Raw genomic sequence first — 27269 nt, 5'->3', positions numbered from 1 at the left:
TTGGTACAGCCACTATGGAGCACATTACGGAGGTTCCTTAAAATCTAAAAATAGAACTACCATATGATCCAGCAATCCCACTACTAGGCATATACCCTAAGAAAACCATAATTCAAAAAGAGACATGTACCAAAATGTTCATTGCAGCTCTATTCACAATAGCCCGGAGATGGAAACAACCTAAGTGTCCATCATCGGATGAATGGATAAAGAAGATGTGGCATATATATACAGTGGAATATTACTCAGCCATAAAAGGAAACGAAACCAAGCTATTTGTAATGAGGTGGATAGACCTAGAGTCTGTCTTACAGAGTGAAGTAAGTCAGAAAGAGAAAGACAAATACTGTATGCTAACACATATATATGGAATTTTAAAAAATGTCATGAAAAACCTAGGGGTAAAACGGGAATAAAGACACAGACTTACTTGGGAATGGACTTGAGGATATGGGGAGGGGGAAGGGTAAGCTGTGACAAAGTGAAAGACAGGCATGGACTTATATACAGTACCAAATGTAAGGTAGATAGATAGTGGGAAGCAGCCGCAGAGCACTGGGAAATCAGCTCGGTGCTTTGTGACCGCCTGGAGGGGTGGGATGGGGAGGGTGGGAGGGAGGGAGATGCATGAGGGAAGGGATGTGGGAACAGATGTATATGTATGACTGATTCACTTTGTTATAGAGCAGAAACTAATAATAAATAAATAAATAAATAAATAAATAAATAAATAAATAAATAAATAAACAAATGGGACCTAATGAAACTTCAAAGCTTTTGCACAGCAAAGGAAACCATAAAGAAGACGAAAAGACAACCCTCAGAATGGGAGAAAATATTTGCAAATGAAGCAACTGACAAAGGATTAATCTCCAATATTTATAAGCAGCTCATGCAGCTCAATAGCAAAAAAACAAACAACCCAATCCAAAAATGGGCAGAAGACTTAATTAGGCATTTCTCCAAAGAAGATATACAGACTGCCAACAAACACATGAAAGAATGCTCAACATCATTAATAATTAGAGAAATGCAAATCAAAACTACAGTGAAATATCATCTCACACCAGTCAGAATGGCCATCATCAAGAAATCTATAAACAATAAATGCTGGAGAGGGTGTGGAGAAAAGGGAACACTCTTGCACTGCTGGTGGAAATGTGAATTGGTACAGCCACTAGGGAGAACATTATGGAGGTTCCTTAAAAAACTAAAAATAGAACTACCATATGATCCAGCAATCCCACTACTAGGCATATACCCTGAGAAAACCATAATTCAAAAAGAGACATGTACCGAAATGTTCATTGCAGCTCTATTCACAATAGCCCGGAGATGGAAACAACCCAAGTGTCCATCATCGGATGAATGGATAAAGAAGATGTGGCATATATATACAATGGAATATTATTCAGCCATAAAAAGAAACGAAATTGAGCTATTTGTAATGAGGTGGATGGACCTAGAGTCTGTCATACAGAGTGAAGTAAGTCAGAAAGAGAAAGACAAATACTGTATGCTGACAGATTTATATGGAATTTTAGAAAAAAAAATGTCATGAAGAACCTAGGGGTAAGACATGAATAAAGACACAGACTTACTAGCGATTGGACTTGAGGATATGGGCAGGGGGAAGGGTAAGCTGTGACAAAGTGAAAGAGTGGCATGGACATATATACACTACCAAACTTAGGGTAGATAGCTAGAGGGAAGCAGCCGCATAGCACAGGGAGATCAGCTCGGTGCTTTGTGACCACGTGGAGGGGTGGTATAGGGAGGGTGGGAGGGAGTCGCAAAAGGGAGGGGATATGGGAACATATGTATATGTATAACTGATTAAATTTGTTATAAAAAATAACTAATAATAGAACTACCATATGATCCAGCAATCCCACTACTAGGAATATACCCTGAGAAAACCATAACTGAAAAAGAGACATGTACCAAAATGTTCATTGCAGCTCTATTCACAATAACCCAGAGATGGAAACAACCTAAGTGTCCATCATCGGATGAATGGATAAAGAAGATGTGGCACATATATACAGTGGAATATTACTGAGCCATAGAAAGAAACGAAACTGAGCTATTTGTAATGAGGTGGATAGACCTAGAGTCTGTCATACAGAGTGAAGTAAGTCAGAAAGAGAAAGACAAATACTGTATGCTGACACATATATATGGAATTAAAGGAAAAAAAATGTCATGAAGAACATAGGGGTAAGACAGGAATAAAGACACAGACCTACTAGAGAATGGACTTGAGGATATGGGGAGGGGAAAGGGTAAGCTGTGACAAAGCGAAAGAGAGGCATGGACATATACACAGTACCAAACGTAAGGTAGATAGCTAGTGGGAAGCAGCAGCAGAGCACAGGGAGATCAGCTCAGTGCTCTGTGACCGCCTGGAGGGGTGGGATGGGGAGGGTGGGAGGGAGGGAGATGCATGAGGGAAGGGATTTGGGAACAGATTTATATGTATGACTGATTCACTTTGTTATAGAGCAGAAACTAAAAATAAATAAAAAAACAAACAAACAAACAAACAAACAAATAAATAAATAAACAAACGGGACCTAATGAAACTTCAAAGCTTTTGCACAGCAAAGGAAACCATAAACAAGGCCAAAAGACACCCCTCAGAATGGGAGAAAATATTTGCAAATGAAGCAACTGACAAAGGATTAGTCTCCAAAATTTATAAGCAGCACATGCAGCTCAATAGCAAAAAAACAAACAACCCAATCCAAAAATGGGCAGAAGACTTAAATAGGCATTTCTCCAAAGAAGATATACAGACTGCCAACAAACACATGAAAGAATGCTCAACATCATTAATCATTAGAGAAATGCAAATCAAAACTACAATGAGATATCATCTCACACCAGTCAGAATGGCCATCATCAAGAAATCTAGAAACAATAAATGCTGGAGAGGGTGTGGAGAAAAGGGAACACTCTTGCACTGCTGGTGGGAATGTGAATTGGTACAGCCACTATGGAGCACATTACGGAGGTTCCTTAAAATCTAAAAATAGAACTACCATATGATCCAGCAATCCCACTACTAGGCATATACCCTAAGAAAACCATAATTCAAAAAGAGACATGTACCAAAATGTTCATTGCAGCTCTATTCACAATAGCCCGGAGATGGAAACAACCTAAGTGTCCATCATCGGATGAATGGATAAAGAAGATGTGGCATATATATACAGTGGAATATTACTCAGCCATAAAAGGAAACGAAACCAAGCTATTTGTAATGAGGTGGATAGACCTAGAGTCTGTCTTACAGAGTGAAGTAAGTCAGAAAGAGAAAGACAAATACTGTATGCTAACACATATATATGGAATTTTAAAAAATGTCATGAAAAACCTAGGGGTAAAACGGGAATAAAGACACAGACTTACTTGGGAATGGACTTGAGGATATGGGGAGGGGGAAGGGTAAGCTGTGACAAAGTGAAAGACAGGCATGGACTTATATACAGTACCAAATGTAAGGTAGATAGATAGTGGGAAGCAGCCGCAGAGCACTGGGAAATCAGCTCGGTGCTTTGTGACCGCCTGGAGGGGTGGGATGGGGAGGGTGGGAGGGAGGGAGATGCATGAGGGAAGGGATGTGGGAACAGATGTATATGTATGACTGATTCACTTTGTTATAGAGCAGAAACTAATAATAAATAAATAAATAAATAAATAAATAAATAAATAAATAAATAAATAAACAAATGGGACCTAATGAAACTTCAAAGCTTTTGCACAGCAAAGGAAACCATAAAGAAGACGAAAAGACAACCCTCAGAATGGGAGAAAATATTTGCAAATGAAGCAACTGACAAAGGATTAATCTCCAATATTTATAAGCAGCTCATGCAGCTCAATAGCAAAAAAACAAACAACCCAATCCAAAAATGGGCAGAAGACTTAATTAGGCATTTCTCCAAAGAAGATATACAGACTGCCAACAAACACATGAAAGAATGCTCAACATCATTAATAATTAGAGAAATGCAAATCAAAACTACAGTGAAATATCATCTCACACCAGTCAGAATGGCCATCATCAAGAAATCTATAAACAATAAATGCTGGAGAGGGTGTGGAGAAAAGGGAACACTCTTGCACTGCTGGTGGAAATGTGAATTGGTACAGCCACTAGGGAGAACATTATGGAGGTTCCTTAAAAAACTAAAAATAGAACTACCATATGATCCAGCAATCCCACTACTAGGCATATACCCTGAGAAAACCATAATTCAAAAAGAGACATGTACCGAAATGTTCATTGCAGCTCTATTCACAATAGCCCGGAGATGGAAACAACCCAAGTGTCCATCATCGGATGAATGGATAAAGAAGATGTGGCATATATATACAATGGAATATTATTCAGCCATAAAAAGAAACGAAATTGAGCTATTTGTAATGAGGTGGATGGACCTAGAGTCTGTCATACAGAGTGAAGTAAGTCAGAAAGAGAAAGACAAATACTGTATGCTGACAGATTTATATGGAATTTTAGAAAAAAAAATGTCATGAAGAACCTAGGGGTAAGACATGAATAAAGACACAGACTTACTAGCGATTGGACTTGAGGATATGGGCAGGGGGAAGGGTAAGCTGTGACAAAGTGAAAGAGTGGCATGGACATATATACACTACCAAACTTAGGGTAGATAGCTAGAGGGAAGCAGCCGCATAGCACAGGGAGATCAGCTCGGTGCTTTGTGACCACGTGGAGGGGTGGTATAGGGAGGGTGGGAGGGAGTCGCAAAAGGGAGGGGATATGGGAACATATGTATATGTATAACTGATTAAATTTGTTATAAAAAATAACTAATAATAGAACTACCATATGATCCAGCAATCCCACTACTAGGAATATACCCTGAGAAAACCATAACTGAAAAAGAGACATGTACCAAAATGTTCATTGCAGCTCTATTCACAATAACCCAGAGATGGAAACAACCTAAGTGTCCATCATCGGATGAATGGATAAAGAAGATGTGGCACATATATACAGTGGAATATTACTGAGCCATAGAAAGAAACGAAACTGAGCTATTTGTAATGAGGTGGATAGACCTAGAGTCTGTCATACAGAGTGAAGTAAGTCAGAAAGAGAAAGACAAATACTGTATGCTGACACATATATATGGAATTAAAGGAAAAAAAATGTCATGAAGAACATAGGGGTAAGACAGGAATAAAGACACAGACCTAGTAGAGAATGGACTTGAGGATATGGGGAGGGGAAAGGGTAAGCTGTGACAAAGCGAAAGAGAGGCATGGACATATACACAGTACCAAACGTAAGGTAGATAGCTAGTGGGAAGCAGCAGCAGAGCACAGGGAGATCAGCTCAGTGCTCTGTGACCGCCTGGAGGGGTGGGATGGGGAGGGTGGGAGGGAGGGAGATGCATGAGGGAAGGGATTTGGGAACAGATTTATATGTATGACTGATTCACTTTGTTATAGAGCAGAAACTAAAAATAAATAAAAAAACAAACAAACAAACAAACAAACAAATAAATAAATAAACAAACGGGACCTAATGAAACTTCAAAGCTTTTGCACAGCAAAGGAAACCATAAACAAGGCCAAAAGACACCCCTCAGAATGGGAGAAAATATTTGCAAATGAAGCAACTGACAAAGGATTAGTCTCCAAAATTTATAAGCAGCACATGCAGCTCAATAGCAAAAAAACAAACAACCCAATCCAAAAATGGGCAGAAGACTTAAATAGGCATTTCTCCAAAGAAGATATACAGACTGCCAACAAACACATGAAAGAATGCTCAACATCATTAATCATTAGAGAAATGCAAATCAAAACTACAATGAGATATCATCTCACACCAGTCAGAATGGCCATCATCAAGAAATCTAGAAACAATAAATGCTGGAGAGGGTGTGGAGAAAAGGGAACACTCTTGCACTGCTGGTGGGAATGTGAATTGGTACAGCCACTATGGAGAACAGTATGGAGGTTCCTTAAAAAACAAAAATAGAACAACCATATGATCCAGCAATCCCACTACTACGCATATACCCTGAGAAAACCATAATTCAAAAAGAGACATGTACTAAAATGTTCATTGCAGCTCTATGCACAATAGCCCGGAGATGGAAACAACCCAAGTGTCCATCATCGGATGAATGGATAAAGAAGATGTGGCATATATATACAATGGAATATTATTCAGCCATAAAAAGAAACGAAATTGAGCTATTTGTAATGAGGTGGATGGACCTAGAGTCTGTCATACAGAGTGAAGTAAGTCAGAAAGAGAAAGACAAATACTGTATGCTGACACATATATATGGAATTTTAGAAAAAAAAAGTCATGAAGAACCAGGGGTAAGACATGAATAAAGACACAGACTTACTAGAGAATGGACTTGAGGATATGGGCAGGGGGAAGGGTAAGCTGTGACAAAGTGAAAGAGCGGCATGGACATATATACACTACCAAACTTAGGGTAGATAGCTAGAGGGAAGCAGCCGCATAGCACAGGGAGATCAGCTCGGTGCTTTGTGACCGCGTGGAGGGGTGGTATAGGGAGGGTGGGAGGGAGTCGCAAAAGGGAGGGGATATGGGAACATATGTATATGTATAACTGATTAAATTTGTTATAAAAAAAACTAATAATAGAACTACCATATGATCCAGCATTCCCACTACTAGGAATATACCCTGAGAAAACCATAATTGAAAAAGAGACATGTACCAAAATGTTCATTGCAGCTCTATTCACAATAGCCCGGAGATGGAAACAACCTAAGTGTCCATCATCGGATGAATGGATAAAGAAGATGTGGCACATATATACAGTGGAATATTACTGAGCCATAAAGAGAAACGAAACTGAGCTATTTGCAATGAGGTGGATAGACCTAGAGTCTGTCATACAGAGTGAAGTAAGTCAGAAAGAGAAAGACAAATACTGTATGCTGACACATATATATGGAATTTAAGGAAAAAAAAGTCATGAAGAACATAGGGGTAAGACAGGAATAAAGACACAGACCTACTAGAGAATGGACTTGAGGATATGGGGAGGGGAAAGAGTAAGCTGTGACAAAGCGAAAGAGAGGCATGGACATATACACAGTACCAAATGTAAGGTAGATAGCTAGTGGGAAGCAGCCGCAGAGCACAGGGAGATCAGCTCGGTGCTTTGTGACCGCCTGGAGGGGTGGGATGGGGAGGGTGGGAGGGAGGGAGATGCATGAGGGAAGGGATTTGGGAACAGATGTATATGTATGACTGATTCACTTTGTTATAAACAGAAACTAATAAAAAAATAAATAAATAAAAATAAAAAAGACACAGACCTACTTGAGAATGGACTAGAGGATATGGGGAGTGGGAAGGGTAAGCTGTGACAAAGCGAAAGAGAGGCATGGACATATACACAGTACCAAACGTAAGGTAGATAGATATTGGGAAGCAGCCGCAGAGCATCGGGAGATCAGCTCGGTGCTTTGTGACCACGTGGAGGGGTGAGATGGGGAGGGTGGGAGGGAGGGAGACGCATGAGGGAATGGATGTGGGAACAGATGTATATGTATGACTGATTCACTTTGTTATAGAGCAGAAACTAAAAATAAATAAATAAATAAATAAATAAACAAACGGGACCTAATGAAACTTCAAAGCTTTTGCACAGCAAAGGAAACCATAAACAAGGCCAAAAGACACCCCTCAGAATGGGAGAAAATATTTGCAAATGAAGCAACTGACAAAGGATTAGTCTCCAAAATTTAGAAGCAGCTCATGCAGCTCAATAGCAAAAAAACAAAGAACCCAATCCAAAAATGGGCAGAAGACTTAAATAGGCATTTCTCCAAAGAAGATATACAGACTGCCAACAAACACATGAAAGAATGCTCAACATCATTAATCATTAGAGAAATGCAAATCAAAACTACAATGAGATATCATCTCACACCAGTCAGAATGGCCATCATCAAGAAATCTAGAAACAATAAATGCTGGAGAGGGTGTGGAGAAAAGGGAACACTCTTGCACTGCTGGTGGGAATGTGAATTGGTACAGCCACTATGGAGCACATTACGGAGGTTCCTTAAAAAACTAAAAATAGAACTACCATATGATACATCAATCCCACTACCAGGCATATTCCCTGAGAAATCCATAATTCAAAAAGAGACATGTACCGAAATGTTCATAAGAGCCCTATTTACAATAGCCTGGAGATGGAAACAACCTAAGTGTCCATCATCGGATGAATGGATAAAGAAGATGTGGCATATATATACAAAGGAATATTATACAGCCATAAAAAGAAACGAAATTGAGCTCTTGGTAATGAGGTCGATGGACCTAGAATCTGTCATACAGAGTGAAGTAAGTCAGAAAGAGAAAGACAAATACTGTATGCTGACACATATATATGGAATTTAAGAAAAAAAATGTCATGAAGAACCTAGGTGTAAGACAGGAATAAAGACACAGACCTACTAGAGAATGGACTTGAGGATATGGGCAGGGGGAAGGGTAAGCTGTGACAAAGTGAAAGAGCGGCATGGACATATATACACTACCAAACGTAAGGTAGATAGCTAGAGTGAAGCAACCGCATAGCACAGGGAGATTAGCTCGGTGCTTTGTGACCGCGTTGGGGGTGGGATAGGGAGATTGGGAGGGAGACGAAAAAGGGAGGGGATATGGGAACATATGTATATGTATAACTGATTAAATTTGTTATAAAAAAAACTAATAATAGAACTACCATATGATCCAGCAATCCCACTACTAGGCATATACCCTAAGAAAACCATAATTCAAAAAGAGACATGTACCAAAATGTTCATTGCAGCTCTATTCCCAATAGCCCGGATATGGAAACAACCTAAGTGTCCATCATCGGATGAATGGATAAAGAAGATGTGGCATATATATACAGTGGAATATTACTCAGCCATAAAAAGAAACGAAACTGAGCTATTTGTAATGAGGTGGATAGACCTAGAGTCTGTCATACAGAGTGAAGTAAGTCAGAAAGAGAAAGACAAATACTGCATGCTAACACATATATATGGAATTAAAAAAAATGTCATGAAAAACCTAGGGGTAAAACGGGAATAAAGACACAGACTTACTTGGGAATGGACTTGAGGATATGGGGAGGGGGAAGGGTAAGCTGTGACAAAGTGAAAGACAGGCATGGACTTATATACAGTACCAAACGTAAGGTAGATAGATAGTGGGAAGCAGCCGCAGAGCACAGGGAAATCAGCTCGGTGCTTTGTGACCGCCTGGAGGGGTGGGATGGGGAGGGTGGGAGGGAGGGAGATGCATGAGGGAAGGGATGTGGGAACAGATATATATGTATGAATGATTCACTTTGTTATAGAGCAGAAACTAATAATAAATAAATAGATAAATAAATAAATAAATAAATAAATAAACAAATGGGACCTAATGAAACTTCAAAGCTTTTGCACAGCAAAGGAAACCATAAACAAGACCAAAAGACAACCCTCAGAATGGGAGAAAATATTTGCAAATGAAGCAACTGACAAAGGATTAATCTCCAATATTTATAAGCAGCTCATGCAGCTCAATAGCAAATAAACAAACAACCCAATCCAAAAATGGGCAGAAGACTTAAATAGGCATTTCTCCAAAGAAGATATACAGACTGCCAACAAACACATGAAAGAATGCTCAACATCATTAATCATTAGAGAAATGCAAATCAAAACTACAGTGAAATATCATCTCACACCAGTCAGAATGGCCATCATCAAGAAATCTATAAACAATAAATGCTGGAGAGGGTGTGGAGAAAAGGGAACACTCTTGCACTGCTGGTGGGAATGTGAATTGGTACAGCCACTATGGAGAACATTATGGAGGTTCCTTAAAAAACTAAAAATAGAACTACCATATGATCCAGCAATCCCACTACTAGGCATATACCCTGAGAAAAACATAATTCAAAAAGAGACATGTACCGAAATGTTCATTGCAGCTCTATTCACAATAGCCCGGAGATGGAAACAACCCAAGTGTCCATCATTGGATGAATGGATAAAGAAGATGTGGCATATATATACAATGGAATATTATTCAGCCATAAAAAGAAACGAAATTGAGCTATTTGTAATGAGGTGGATGGACCTAGAGTCTGTCATACAGAGTGAAGTAAGTCAGAAAGAGAAAGACAAATACTGTATGCTGACACATATATATGGAATTTTAGAAAAAAAAATGTCATGAAGAACCTAGGGGTAAGACATGAATAAAGACACAGACTTACTAGAGAATGGACTTGAAGATATGGGGAGGGGGAAGGGTAAGCTGTGACAAAGTGAAAGAGCGGCATGGACATATATACACTACCAAACTTAGGGTAGATAGCTAGAGGGAAGCAGCCGCATAGCACAGGGAGATCAGCTTGGTGCTTTGTGACCACGGGGAGGGGTGATATAGGGAGGTTGGGAGGGAGTCGCAAAAGGGAGGGGATATGGGAACGTATGTATATGTATAACTGATTAAATTTGTTATAAAAAAAAACTACAAAAAGAACTACCATATGATCCAGAAAACCCACTACTAGGAATATACCCTGAGAAAACCATAATTCAAAAAGAGACATGTACCAAAATGTTCATTGCAGCTCTATTCACAATAACCCAGAGATGGAAACAACCTAAGTGTCCATCATCGGATGAATGGATAAAGAAGATGTGGCACATATATACAGTGGAAAATTACTGAGCCATAAAAAGAAACGAAACTGAGCTATTTGTAATGAGGTGGATAGACCTAGAGTCTGTCATACAGAGTGAAGTAAGTCAGAAAGAGAAAGACAAATACTGTATGCTGAAACATATATATGGAATTTAAGGGAAAAAAAATGTCATGAAGAACATAGGGGTAAGACAGGAATAAAGACACAGACCTACTAGAGAATGGACTTGAGGATATGGGGAGGGGAAAGGGTAAGCTGTGACAAAGCGAAAGAGAGGCATGGACATATACACAGTACCAAACGTAAGGTAGATAGCTAGTGGGAAGCAGCCGCAGAGCACAGGGAGATCAGCTCGGTGCTTTGTGACCGCCTGGAGGCATGGGATGGGGAGGGTAGGATGGAGGGAGATGCATGAGGGAAGGGATTTGGGAACAGATGTATATGTATGACTGATTCACTTTGTTATAAACAGAAACTAATAAAATAAATAAATAAATAAAAATAAAAAAGACACAGACCTACTTGAGAATGGACTAGAGGATATGGGGAGTGGGAAGGGTAAGCTGTGACAAAGCGAAAGAGAGGCATGGACATATACACAGTACCAAACGTAAGGTAGATAGATATTGGGAAGCAGCTGCAGAGCATCGGGAGATCAGCTCAGTGCTTTGTGACCGCCTGGAGGGGTGAGATGGGGAGGGTGGGAGGGAGGGAGACGCATGAGGGAATGGATGTGGGAACAGATGTATATGTATGACTGATTCACTTTGTTATAGAGCAGAAGCTAATAATAAATAAATAGATAAATAAATAAATAAATAAACAAACGGGACCTAATGAAACTTCAAAGCTTTTGCACAGCAAAGGAAACCATAAACAAGGCCAAAAGACACCCCTCAGAATGGGAGAAAATATTTGCAAATGAAGCAACTGACAAAGGATTAGTCTCCAAAATTTAGAAGCAGCTCATGCAGCTCAATAGCAAAAAAACAAAGAACCCAATCCAAAAATGGGCAGAAGACTTAAATAGGCATTTCTCCAAAGAAGATATACAGACTGCCAACAAACACATGAAAGAATGCTCAACATCATTAATCATTAGAGAAATGCAAATCAAAACTACAATGAGATATCATCTCACACCAGTCAGAATGGCCATCATCAAGAAATCTAGAAACAATAAATGCTGGAGAGGGTGTGGAGAAAAGGGAACACTCTTGCACTGCTGGTGGGAATGTGAATTGGTACAGCCACTATGGAGCACATTACGGAGGTTCCTTAAAAAACTAAAAATAGAACTACCATATGATCCATCAATCCCACTACCAGGCATATACCCTGAGAAATCCATAATTCAAAAAGAGACATGTACCAAAATGTTCATAACAGCCCTATTTACAATAGCCTGGAGATGGAAACAACCTAAGTGTCCATCATCGGATGAATGGATAAAGAAGATGTGGCATATATATACAAAGGAATATTATACAGCCATAAAAAGAAACGAAATTGAGCTCTTGGTAATGAGGTCGATGGACCTAGAGTCTGTCATACAGAGTGAAGTAAGTCAGAAAGAGAAAGACAAATACTGTATGCTGACACATATATATGGAATTTAAGAAAAAAAATGTCATGAAGAACCTAGGTGTAAGACAGGAATAAAGACACAGACCTACTAGAGAATGGACTTGAGGATATGGGCAGGGGGAAGGGTAAGCTGTGACAAAGTGAAAGAGCGGCATGGACATATATACACTACCAAACGTAAGGTAGATAGCTAGAGTGAAGCAACCGCATAGCACAGGGAGATTAGCTCGGTGCTTTGTGACCGCGTTGGGGGTGGGATAGGGAGATTGGGAGGGAGACGAAAAAGGGAGGGGATATGGGAACATATGTATATGTATAACTGATTAAATTTGTTATAAAAAAAACTAATAATAGAACTACCATATGATCCAGCAATCCCACTACTAGGCATATACCCTAAGAAAACCATAATTCAAAAAGAGACATGTACCAAAATGTTCATTGCAGCTCTATTCCCAATAGCCCGGATATGGAAACAACCTAAGTGTCCATCATCGGATGAATGGATAAAGAAGATGTGGCATATATATACAGTGGAATATTACTCAGCCATAAAAAGAAACGAAACTGAGCTATTTGTAATGAGGTGGATAGACCTAGAGTCTGTCATACAGAGTGAAGTAAGTCAGAAAGAGAAAGACAAATACTGTATGCTAACACATATATATGGAATTAAAAAAAATGTCATGAAAAACCTAGGGGTAAAACGGGAATAAAGACACAGACTTACTTGGGAATGGACTTGAGGATATGGGGAGGGGGAAGGGTAAGCTGTGACAAAGTGAAAGACAGGCATGGACTTATATACAGTACCAAACGTAAGGTAGATAGATAGTGGGAAGCAGCCGCAGAGCACAGGGAAATCAGCTCGGTGCTTTGTGACCGCCTGGAGGGGTGGGATGGGGAGGGTGGGAGGGAGGGAGATGCATGAGGGAAGGGATGTGGGAACAGATGTATATGTATGAATGATTCACTTTGTTATAGAGCAGAAACTAATAATAAATAAATAGATAAATAAATAAATAAATAAATAAATAAACAAATGGGACCTAATGAAACTTCAAAGCTTTTGCACAGCAAAGGAAACCATAAACAAGACCAAAAGACAACCCTCAGAATGGGAGAAAATATTTGCAAATGAAGCAACTGACAAAGGATTAATCTCCAATATTTATAAGCAGCTCATGCAGCTCAATAGCAAATAAACAAACAACCCAATCCAAAAATGGGCAGAAGACTTAAATAGGCATTTCTCCAAAGAAGATATACAGACTGCCAACAAACACATGAAAGAATGCTCAACATCATTAATCATTAGAGAAATGCAAATCAAAACTACAGTGAAATATCATCTCACACCAGTCAGAATGGCCATCATCAAGAAATCTATAAACAATAAATGCTGGAGAGGGTGTGGAGAAAAGGGAACACTCTTGCACTGCTGGTGGGAATGTGAATTGGTACAGCCACTATGGAGAACATTATGGAGGTTCCTTAAAAAACTAAAAATAGAACTACCATATGATCCAGCAATCCCACTACTAGGCATATACCCTGAGAAAAACATAATTCAAAAAGAGACATGTACCGAAATGTTCATTGCAGCTCTATTCACAATAGCCCGAAGATGGAAACAACCCAAGTGTCCATCATTGGATGAATGGATAAAGAAGATGTGGCATATATATACAATGGAATATTATTCAGCCATAAAAAGAAACGAAATTGAGCTATTTGTAATGAGGTGGATGGACCTAGAGTCTGTCATACAGAGTGAAGTAAGTCAGAAAGAGAAAGACAAATACTGTATGCTGACACATATATATGGAATTTTAGAAAAAAAAATGTCATGAAGAACCTAGGGGTAAGACATGAATAAAGACACAGACTTACTAGAGAATGGACTTGAAGATATGGGGAGGGGGAAGGGTAAGCTGTGACAAAGTGAAAGAGCGGCATGGACATATATACACTACCAAACTTAGGGTAGATAGCTAGAGGGAAGCAGCCGCATAGCACAGGGAGATCAGCTTGGTGCTTTGTGACCACGGGGAGGGGTGATATAGGGAGGTTGGGAGGGAGTCGCAAAAGGGAGGGGATATGGGAACGTATGTATATGTATAACTGATTAAATTTGTTATAAAAAAAAACTACAAAAAGAACTACCATATGATCCAGAAATCCCACTACTAGGAATATACCCTGAGAAAACCATAATTCAAAAAGAGACATGTACCAAAATGTTCATTGCAGCTCTATTCACAATAACCCAGAGATGGAAACAACCTAAGTGTCCATCATCGGATGAATGGATAAAGAAGATGTGGCACATATATACAGTGGAAAATTACTGAGCCATAAAAAGAAACGAAACTGAGCTATTTGTAATGAGGTGGATAGACCTAGAGTCTGTCATACAGAGTGAAGTAAGTCAGAAAGAGAAAGACAAATACTGTATGCTGAAACATATATATGGAATTTAAGGAAAAAAAAATGTCATGAAGAACATAGGGGTAAGACAGGAATAAAGACACAGACCTACTAGAGAATGGACTTGAGGATATGGGGAGGGGAAAGGGTAAGCTGTGACAAAGCGAAAGAGAGGCATGGACATATACACAGTACCAAACGTAAGGTAGATAGCTAGTGGGAAGCAGCCGCAGAGCACAGGGAGATCAGCTCGGTGCTTTGTGACCGCCTGGAGGGGTGGGATGGGGAGGGTGGGAGGGAGGGAGATGCATGAGGGAAGGGATTTGGGAACAGATGTATATGTATGACTGATTCACTTTGTTATAAACAGAAACTAATAAAAAAATAAATAAATAAAAATAAAAAAGACACAGACCTACTTGAGAATGGACTAGAGGATATGGGGAGTGGGAAGGGTAAGCTGTGACAAAGCGAAAGAGAGGCATGGACATATACACAGTACCAAACGTAAGGTAGATAGATATTGGGAAGCAGCCGCAGAGCATCGGGAGATCAGCTCGGTGCTTGTGACCGCCTGGAGGGGTGAGATGGGGAGGGTGGGAGGGAGGGAGACGCATGAGGGAATGGATGTGGGAACAGATGTATATGTATGACTGATTCACTTTGTTATAGAGCAGAAGCTAATAATAAATAAATAGATAAATAAATAAATAAATAAACAAACGGGACCTAATGAAACTTCAAAGCTTTTGCACAGCAAAGGAAACCATAAACAAGGCCAAAAGACACCCCTCAGCATGGGAGAAAATATTTGCAAATGAAGCAACTGACAAAGGATTAGTCTCCAAAATTTAGAAGCAGCTCATGCAGCTCAATAGCAAAAAAACAAAGAACCCAATCCAAAAATGGGCAGAAGACTTAAATAGGCATTTCTCCAAAGAAGATATACAGACTGCCAACAAACACATGAAAGAATGCTCAACATCATTAATCATTAGAGAAATGCAAATCAAAAGTACAATGAGATATCATCTCACACCAGTCAGAATGGCCATCATCAAGAAATCTAGAAACAATAAATGCTGGAGAGGGTGTGGAGAAAAGGGAACACTCTTGCACTGCTGGTGGGAATGTGAATTGGTACAGCCACTATGGAGCACATTACGGAGGTTCCTTAAAAAACTAAAAATAGAACTACCATATGATCCATCAATCCCACTACCAGGCATATACCCTGAGAAAACCATAATTCAAAAAGAGACATGTACCAAAATGTTCATAACAGCCCTATTTACAATAGCCCGGAGATGGAAAAAACCTAAGTGTCCATCATTGGATGAATGGATAAAGAAGATGTGGCATATATATACAATGGAATATGACACAGCCATAAAAAGAAACGAAATTGAGCTCTTTGTAATGAGGTTGATGGACCTAGAGTCTGTTATACAGAGTGAAGTAAGTCAGAAAGAGAAAGACAAATACTGTATGCTGACACATATATATGGAATTTAAGAAAAAAAATGTCATGAAGAACCTAGGGGTAAGACAGGAATAAAGACACAGACCTACTAGAGAATGGACTTGAGGATATGGGGAGGGGGAAGTGTAAGCTGTGACAAAGTGAAAGAGCGGCATGGACATATATACACTACCAAACGTAAGGTAGATAGCTAGAGTGAAGCAGCCGCATAGCACAGGGAGATCAGCTCGGTGCTTTGTGACCGCCTTGGGGGGTGGAATAGGGAGTTTGGGAGGGAGACGAAAAAGGGAGGGGATATGGGAACATATGTATATGTATAACTGATTAAATTTGTTATTAAAAAAAACTAATAATAGAACTACCATATGATCCAGCAATCCCACTACTAGGCATATACCCTGAGAAAACCATAATTCAAAAAGATACATGTACCAAAATGTTCATTGCAGCTCTATTCACAATAGCCCGGAGATGGAAACAACCTAAGTGTCCATCATCGGATGAATGGATAAAGAAGATGTGGCACATAAATACAGTGGAATATTACTCAGCCATAAAAAGAAACGAAATTCAGCTCTTTGTAATGAGGTGGATGGACCTAGAGTTTGTCATACAGAGTGAAGTAAGTCAGAAAGAGAAAGACAAATACTGTATGCTAACACATATATATGGAATTTAAAAAAAATGTCATGAAGAACCTAGGGGTAAAACGGGAATAAAGAAACAGCCCTACTTGAGAACGGACTTGAGGATATGGGCAGGTGGAAGCGTAAGCTGTGACAAAGCGAAAGAGAGGCATGGACATATACACAGTACCAAACGTAAGGTAGATAGCTAGTGGGAAGCAGCCGCAGAGCACAGGGAGATCAGCTCGGTGCTTTGTGACCGCCTGGAGGGGTGGGATGGGGAGGGTGGGAGGGAGGGAGATGCATGAGGGAAGGGATGTGGGAACAGATGTATATGTATGACTGATTCACTTTGTTATAAACAGAAACTAATAAAAAAATTAAAAAATAAAAATAAAAAAGACACAGACCTACTTGAGAATGGACTAGAGGATATGGGGAGGGGGAAGGGTAAGCTGTGACAAAGCGAAAGAGAGGCATGGACATATATACAGTACGAAACGTAAGGTAGATAGATATTGGGAAGCAGCCGCAGAGCATCGGGAGATCAGCTCGGTGCTTTGTGACTGCCTGGAGGGGTGGAATGGGGAGGGTGGGAGGGAGGGATATGCATGAGGGAATGGATGTGGGAACAGATGTATATGTATGACTGATTCACTTTGTTATAGAGCAGAAACTAATAAAAAAATAATAATAATAAATAAATAATTAAACAAACAAACGGGACCTAATGAAACTTCAAAGCTTTTGCACAGCAAAAGAAACCATAAACAAGACGAAAAGACAACCCTCAGAATGGGAGAAAATATTTGCAAATGAAGCAACTGACAAAGGATTAATCTCCAAAATTTATAGCAGCTCATGCAGCTCAATAGCAAAAAAACAAAGAATCCAATCCAAAAATGGGCAGAAGACTTAAATAGGCATTTCTCCAAAGAAGATATACAGACTGCCAACAAACACATGAAAGAATGCTCAACATCATTAATCATTAGAGAAATGCAAATCAAAAGTACAATGAGATATCATCTCACACCAGTCAGAATGGCCATCATCAAGAAATCTAGAAACAATAAATGCTGGAGAGGGTGTGGAGAAAAGGGAACACTCTTGCACTGCTGGTGGGAATGTGAATTGGTACAGCCACTATGGAGAACAGTACGGAAGTTCCTTAAAAAACTAAAAATGGAACTACCATATGATCCAGCAATCCCACTACTAGGCATATTCCCTGAGAAAACCATAATTCAAAAAGAGACATGTACCAAAATGTTCATAGCAGCCCTATTTACAATAGCCGGGAGATGGAAACAACCTAAGTGTCCATCATTGGATGAATGGATAAAGAAGATGTGGCACATATATACAATGGAATATTACTCAGCCATAAAAAGAAATGAAACTGAGCTATTTGTAATGAGGTGGATGGACCTAGAGTCTGTCATACAGAGTGAAGTAAGTCAGAAAGAGAAAGACAAATACTGTATGCTGACACATATATATGGAATTTTAGAAAAAAAAAGTCATGAAGAACCAGGGGTAAGACATGAATAAAGACACAGACTTACTAGAGAATGGACTTGAGGATATGGGCAGGGGGAAGGGTAAGCTGTGACAAAGTGAAAGAGCGGCATGGACATATATACACTACCAAACTTAGGGTAGATAGCTAGAGGGAAGCAGCCGCATAGCACAGGGAGATCAGCTCGGTGCTTTGTGACCGCGTGGAGGGGTGGTATAGGGAGGGTGGGAGGGAGTCGCAAAAGGGAGGGGATATGGGAACATATGTATATGTATAACTGATTAAATTTGTTATAAAAAAAACTAATAATAGAACTACCATATGATCCAGCAATCCCACTACTAGGAATATACCCTGAGAAAACCATAATTGAAAAAGAGACATGTACCAAAATGTTCATTGCAGCTCTATTCACAATAGCCCGGAGATGGAAACAACCTAAGTGTCCATCATCGGATGAATGGATAAAGAAGATGTGGCACATATATACAGTGGAATATTACTGAGCCATAAAAAGAAACGAAACTGAGCTATTTGTAATGAGGTGGATAGACCTAGAGTCTGTCATACAGAGTGAAGTAAGTCAGAAAGAGAAAGACAAATACTGTATGCTGACACATATATATGGAATTTAAGGAAAAAAAATGTCATGAAGAACATAGGGGTAAGACAGGAATAAAGACACAGACCTACTAGAGAATGGACTTGAGGATATGGGGAGGGGAAAGGGTAAGCTGTGACAAAGTGAAAGAGCGGCATGGACATATATACACTAACAAACGTAAGGTAGATAGCTAGTGGGAAGCAGCCGCAGAGCACAGGGAGATCAGCTCGGTGCTTTGTGACCGCCTGGAGGGGTGGGATAGGGAGGGTGGGAGGGAGACGCAAAAGGGAGGGGATATGGGAACATATGTATATGTATAACTCATTAAATTTCTTATAAAGCAAAAAAAAAACACAAAAAAAAACACAGACCTACTTGAGAATGGACTTGAGAATATGGGCAGGGAGAAGGTTAAGCTGTGACAAAGCGAAAGAGAGGCATGGACATATACACAGTACCAAACGTAAGGTAGATAGCTAGTGGGAAGCAGCCGCAGAGCACAGGGAGATCAGCTCGGTGCTTTGTGACCGCCTGGAGGGGTGGGATGGGGAGGGTGGGAGGGAGGGAGATGCATGAGGGAAGGGATTTGGGAACAGATGTATATGTATGACTGATTCACTTTGTTATAAACAGAAACTAATAAAAAAAATAAATAAATAAAAATAAAAAAGACACAGACCTACTTGAGAATGGACTAGAGGATATGGGGAGTGGGAAGGGTAAGCTGTGACAAAGCGAAAGAGAGGCATGGACATATACACAGTACCAAACGTAAGGTAGATAGATATTGGGAAGCAGCCGCAGAGCATCGGGAGATCAGCTCGGTGCTTTGTGACCACCTGGAGGGGTGAGATGGGGAGGGTGGGAGGGAGGGAGACGCATGAGGGAATGGATGTGGGAACAGATGTATATGTATGACTGATTCACTTTGTTATAGAGCAGAAACTAAAAATAAATAAATAAATAAATAAATAAATAAATAAATAAACAAACGGGACCTAATGAAACTTCAAAGCTTTTGCACAGCAAAGGAAACCATAAACAAGGCCAAAAGACACCCCTCAGAATGGGAGAAAATATTTGCAAATGAAGCAACTGACAAAGGATTAGTCTCCAAAATTTAGAAGCAGCTCATGCAGCTCAATAGCAAAAAAACAAAGAACCCAATCCAAAAATGGGCAGAAGACTTAAATAGGCATTTCTCCAAAGAAGATATACAGACTGCCAACAAACACATGAAAGAATGCTCAACATCATTAATCATTAGAGAAATGCAAATCAAAAGTACAATGAGATATCATCTCACACCAGTCAGAATGGCCATCATCAAGAAATCTAGAAACAATAAATGCTGGAGAGGGTGTGGAGAAAAGGGAACACTCTTGCACTGCTGGTGGGAATGTGAATTGGTACAGCCACTATGGAGCACATTACGGAGGTTCCTTAAAAAACTAAAAATAGAAATACCATATGATCCATCAATCCCACTACCAGGCATATACCCTGAGAAAACCATAATTCAAAAAGAGACATGTACCGAAATGTTCATAAGAGCCCTATTTACAATAGCCTGGAGATGGAAACAACCTAAGTGTCCATCATCGGATGAATGGATAAAGAAGATGTGGCATATATATACAATGGAATATTATACAGCCATAAAAAGAAACGAAATTGAGCTCTTGGTAATGAGGTCGATGGACCTAGAGTCTGTCATACAGAGTGAAGTAAGTCAGAAAGAGAAAGACAAATACTGTATGCTGACACATATATATGGAATTTAAGAAAAAAAATGTCATGAAGAACCTAGGTGTAAGACAGGAATAAAGACACAGACCTACTAGAGAATGGACTTGAGGATATGGGCAGGGGGAAGGGTAAGCTGTGACAAAGTGAAAGAGCGGCATGGACATATATACACTACCAAACGTAAGGTAGATAGCTAGAGTGAAGCAACCGCATAGCACAGGGAGATCAGCTCGGTGCTTTGTGACCGCGTTGGGGGTGGGATAGGGAGATTGGGAGGGAGACGAAAAAGGGAGGGGATATGGGAACATATGTATATGTATAACTGATTAAATTTGTTATAAAAAAAACTAATACTAGAACTACCATATGATCCAGCAATCCCACTACTAGGCATATACCCTAAGAAAACCATAATTCAAAAAGAGACATGTACCGAAATGTTCATTGCAGCTCTATTCACAATAGCCCGGAGATGGAAACAACCCAAGTGTCCATCATTGGATGAATGGATAAAGAAGATGTGGCATATATATACAATGGAATATTATTCAGCCATAAAAAGAAACGAAATTGAGCTATTTGTAATGAGGTGGATGGACCTAGAGTCTGTCATACAGAGTGAAGTAAGTCAGAAAGAGAAAGACAAATACTGTATGCTGACACATATATATGGAATTTTAGAAAAAAAAATGTCATGAAGAACCTAGGGGTAAGACATGAATAAAGACACAGACTTACTAGAGAATGGACTTGAAGATATGGGGAGGGGGAAGGGTAAGCTGTGACAAAGTGAAAGAGCGGCATGGACATATATACACTACCAAACTTAGGGTAGATAGCTAGAGGGAAGCAGCCGCATAGCACAGGGAGATCAGCTTGGTGCTTTGTGACCACAGGGAGGGGTGATATAGGGAGGTTGGGAGGGAGTCGCAAAAGGGAGGGGATATGGGAACGTATGTATATGTATAACTGATTAAATTTGTTATAAAAAAAACTACAAAAAGAACTACCATATGATCCAGAAATCCCACTACTAGGAATATACCCTGAGAAAACCATAATTCAAAAAGAGACATGTACCAAAATGTTCATTGCAGCTCTATTCACAATAACCCAGAGATGGAAACAACCTAAGTGTCCATCATCGGATGAATGGATAAAGAAGATGTGGCACATATATACAGTGGAAAATTACTGAGCCATAAAAAGAAACGAAACTGAGCTATTTGTAATGAGGTGGATAGACCTAGAGTCTGTCATACAGAGTGAAGTAAGTCAGAAAGAGAAAGACAAATACTGTATGCTGAAACATATATATGGAATTTAAGGAAAAAAAAATGTCATGAAGAACATAGGGGTAAGACAGGAATAAAGACACAGACCTACTAGAGAATGGACTTGAGGATATGGGGAGGGGAAAGGGTAAGCTGTGACAAAGCGAAAGAGAGGCATGGACATATACACAGTACCAAACGTAAGGTAGATAGCTAGTGGGAAGCAGCCGCAGAGCACAGGGAGATCAGCTCGGTGCTTTGTGACCGCCTGGAGGCATGGGATGGGGAGGGTAGGATGGAGGGAGATGCATGAGGGAAGGGATTTGGGAACAGATGTATATGTATGACTGATTCACTTTGTTATAAACAGAAACTAATAAAAAAAATAAATAAATAAAAATAAAAAAGACACAGACCTACTTGAGAATGGACTAGAGGATATGGGGAGTGGGAAGGGTAAGCTGTGACAAAGCGAAAGAGAGGCATGGACATATACACAGTACCAAACGTAAGGTAGATAGATATTGGGAAGCAGCTGCAGAGCATCGGGAGATCAGCTCAGTGCTTTGTGACCGCCTGGAGGGGTGAGATGGGGAGGGTGGGAGGGAGGGAGACGCATGAGGGAATGGATGTGGGAACAGATGTATATGTATGACTGATTCACTTTGTTATAGAGCAGAAGCTAATAATAAATAAATAGATAAATAAATAAATAAATAAACAAACGGGACCTAATGAAACTTCAAAGCTTTTGCACAGCAAAGGAAACCATAAACAAGGCCAAAAGACACCCCTCAGAATGGGAGAAAATATTTGCAAATGAAGCAACTGACAAAGGATTAGTCTCCAAAATTTAGAAGCAGCTCATGCAGCTCAATAGCAAAAAAACAAAGAACCCAATCCAAAAATGGGCAGAAGACTTAAATAGGCATTTCTCCAAAGAAGATATACAGACTGCCAACAAACACATGAAAGAATGCTCAACATCATTAATCATTAGAGAAATGCAAATCAAAAGTACAATGAGATATCATCTCACACCAGTCAGAATGGCCATCATCAAGAAATCTAGAAACAATAAATGCTGGAGAGGGTGTGGAGAAAAGGGAACACTCTTGCACTGCTGGTGGGAATGTGAATTGGTACAGCCACTATGGAGCACATTACGGAGGTTCCTTAAAAAACTAAAAATAGAACTACCATATGATCCATCAATCCCACTACCAGGCATATACCCTGAGAAAACCATAATTCAAAAAGAGACATGTACCAAAATGTTCATAACAGCCCTATTTACAATAGCCCGGAGATGGAAAAAACCTAAGTGTCCATCATTGGATGAATGGATAAAGAAGATGTGGCATATATATACAATGGAATATGACACAGCCATAAAAAGAAACGAAATTGAGCTCTTTGTAATGAGGTTGATGGACCTAGAGTCTGTTATACAGAGTGAAGTAAGTCAGAAAGAGAAAGACAAATACTGTATGCTGACACATATATATGGAATTTAAGAAAAAAAATGTCATGAAGAACCTAGGGGTAAGACAGGAATAAAGACACAGACCTACTAGAGAATGGACTTGAGGATATGGGGAGGGGGAAGTGTAAGCTGTGACAAAGCGAAAGAGAGGCATGGACATATACACAGTACCAAACGTAAGGTAGATAGATATTGGGAAGCAGCTGCAGAGCATCGGGAGATCAGCTCGGTGCTTTGTGACTGCCTGGAGGGGTGGAATAGGGAGTTTGGGAGGGAGACGAAAAAGGGAGGGGATATGGGAACATATGTATATGTATAACTGATTAAATTTGTTATTAAAAAAAACTAATAATAGAACTACCATATGATCCAGCAATCCCACTACTAGGCATATACCCTGAGAAAACCATAATTCAAAAAGATACATGTACCAAAATGTTCATTGCAGCTCTATTCACAATAGCCCGGAGATGGAAACAACCTAAGTGTCCATCATCGGATGAATGGATAAAGAAGATGTGGCACATAAATACAGTGGAATATTACTCAGCCATAAAAAGAAACGAAATTCAGCTCTTTGTAATGAGGTGGATGGACCTAGAGTTTGTCATACAGAGTGAAGTAAGTCAGAAAGAGAAAGACAAATACCGTATGCTAACACATATATATGGAATTTAAAAAAAATGTCATGAAGAACCTAGGGGTAAAACGGGAATAAAGAAACAGCCCTACTTGAGAACGGACTTGAGGATATGGGCAGGTGGAAGCGTAAGCTGTGACAAAGCGAAAGAGAGGCATGGACATATACACAGTACCAAACGTAAGGTAGATAGCTAGTGGGAAGCAGCCGCAGAGCACAGGGAGATCAGCTCGGTGCTTTGTGACCGCCTGGAGGGGTGGGATGGGGAGGGTGGGAGGGAGGGAGATGCATGAGGGAAGGGATGTGGGAACAGATGTATATGTATGACTGATTCACTTTGTTATAAACAGAAACTAATAAAAAAATTAAAAAATAAAAATAAAAAAGACACAGACCTACTTGAGAATGGACTAGAGGATATGGGGAGGGGGAAGGGTAAGCTGTGACAAAGCGAAAGAGAGGCATGGACATATATACAGTACGAAACGTAAGGTAGATAGATATTGGGAAGCAGCCGCAGAGCATCGGGAGATCAGCTCGGTGCTTTGTGACTGCCTGGAGGGGTGGAATGGGGAGGGTGGGAGGGAGGGATATGCATGAGGGAATGGATGTGGGAACAGATGTATATGTATGACTGATTCACTTTGTTATAGAGCAGAAACTAATAAAAAAATAATAATAATAAATAAATAATTAAACAAACAAACGGGACCTAATGAAACTTCAAAGCTTTTGCACAGCAAAAGAAACCATAAACAAGACGAAAAGACAACCCTCAGAATGGGAGAAAATATTTGCAAATGAAGCAACTGACAAAGGATTAATCTCCAAAATTTATAGCAGCTCATGCAGCTCAATAGCAAAAAAACAAACAACCCAATCCAAAAATGGGCAGAAGACTTAAATAGGCATTTCTCCAAAGAAGATATACAGACTGCCAACAAACACATGAAAGAATGCTCAACATCATTAATCATTAGAGAAATGCAAATCAAAAGTACAATGAGATATCATCTCACACCAGTCAGAATGGCCATCATCAAGAAATCTAGAAACAATAAATGCTGGAGAGGGTGTGGAGAAAAGGGAACACTCTTGCACTGCTGGTGGGAATGTGAATTGGTACAGCCACTATGGAGAACAGTACGGAAGTTCCTTAAAAAACTAAAAATGGAACTACCATATGATCCAGCAATCCCACTACTAGGCATATTCCCTGAGAAAACCATAATTCAAAAAGAGACATGTACCAAAATGTTCATAGCAGCCCTATTTACAATAGCCGGGAGATGGAAACAACCTAAGTGTCCATCATTGGATGAATGGATAAAGAAGATGTGGCACATATATACAATGGAATATTACTCAGGCATAAAAAGAAACAAAATTGAGCTATTTGTAATGAGGTGGATGGACCTAGAGTCTGTCATACAGAGTGAAGTAAGTCAGAAAGAGAAAGACAAATACTGTATGCTGACACATATATATGGAATTTAAGAAAAAAATGTCATGAAGAACCTAGGTGTAAGACAGGAATAAAGACACAGACCTACTAGAGAATGGACTTGAGGATATGGGGAAGGGGAAGGGTAAACTGTGACAAAGTGAAAGAGCGGCATGGACATATATACACTACCAAACGTAAGGTAGATAGCTAGAGGGAAGCAGCCGCATAGCACAGGGAGATCAGCTCGGTGCTTTGTAACCGCCTGGATTGTTGGGATAGGGAGGGTGGGAGGGAGACAGAAAAGGGAGGGGATATGGGAACATATGTATATGTATAACTGATTAAATTAGTTATTAAAAAAAAAACTAAAAATAGAACTACCATATGATCCAGCAATCCCAGTACTAGGCATATACCCTGAGAAAACCATAATTCAAAAAGAGACATGTACCAAAATGTTCATTGCAGCTCTATTCACAATAGCCCGGAGATGGAAACAACCTAAGTGTCCATCATCGGATGAGTGGATAAAGATGATGTGGCACATATATACAGTGGAATATTACTCAGCCATAAAAAGAAACGAAACTGAGCTATTTGTAATGAGGTGGATAGACCTAGAGTCTGTCATACAGAGTGAAGTAAGTCAGAAAGAGAGAGACAAATACCGTATGCTAACATATATATATGGAACTTAAAAAAAAATGTCATGAAGAACCTAGGGGTAAAACGGGAATAAAGACACAGACCTACTTGAGAATGGACTTGAGGATATGGGGAGGGGGAAGGGTAAGCTGTGACAAAGCGAAAGAGAGGCAGGGACATATATACACTACCAAACGTAGGGTAGACAGATAGTGGGAAGCAGCCGCAGAGCACAGGGAGATCAGCTCGGTGCTTTGTGACTGCCTGGAGGGGTGGGATGGGGAGGGTGGGAGGGAGGGAGATGCATGAGGGAGGGGATGTGGGAACAGATGTATATGTATGACTGATTCACTTTGTTATAAAGCAGAAACTAATAAAAAAAATAGAAAAAAAAAACTACAATGAGATATCATCTGACACCAGTCAGAATGGCCATCATCAAGAAATCTAGAAACAATAAATGCTGGAGAGGGTGTGGATAAAAGGGAACACTCTTGCACTGCTGGTGGGAATGTGAATTGGTACAGCCACTATGGAGCACATTACGGAGGTTCCTTAAAAAACTAAAAATAGAACTACCATATGATCCAGCAATCCCACTACTAGGCATATACCCTGAGAAAACCATAATTCAAAAAGAGAATTGTACCAAAATGTTCATTGCAGCTCTATTCACAATAGCCCGGAGATGGAAACAACCTAAATGTCCATCATCGGATGAATGGATAAAGAAGATGTGGCACATATATTCAATGGAATATTACTCAGCCATAAAAAGAGAGAAAACTAAGCTATTTGTAATGAGGTGGATAGACCTAGAGTCTGTCATACAGAGTGAAGTAAGTCAGAAAGAGAAAGACAAATACCGTATGCTAACACATATATATGGAATTTAAGAAAAAAAATGTCATGAAGAACCTAGGGGTAAAACAGGAATAAAGACACAGACCTACTTGAGAATGGACTTGAGGATATGGGGAGGGGGAAGGGTAAGCTGTGACAAAACGAAAGAGAGGCATGGACATATATACACTACC

Source organism: Mesoplodon densirostris, chromosome 2, assembly GCF_025265405.1.
Source record: "Mesoplodon densirostris isolate mMesDen1 chromosome 2, mMesDen1 primary haplotype, whole genome shotgun sequence".
NCBI lineage: Eukaryota > Metazoa > Chordata > Mammalia > Artiodactyla > Ziphiidae > Mesoplodon > Mesoplodon densirostris.
The sequence above is the reverse complement of the archived record's forward strand: the minus strand, read 5'-3'. Positions refer to the sequence as shown.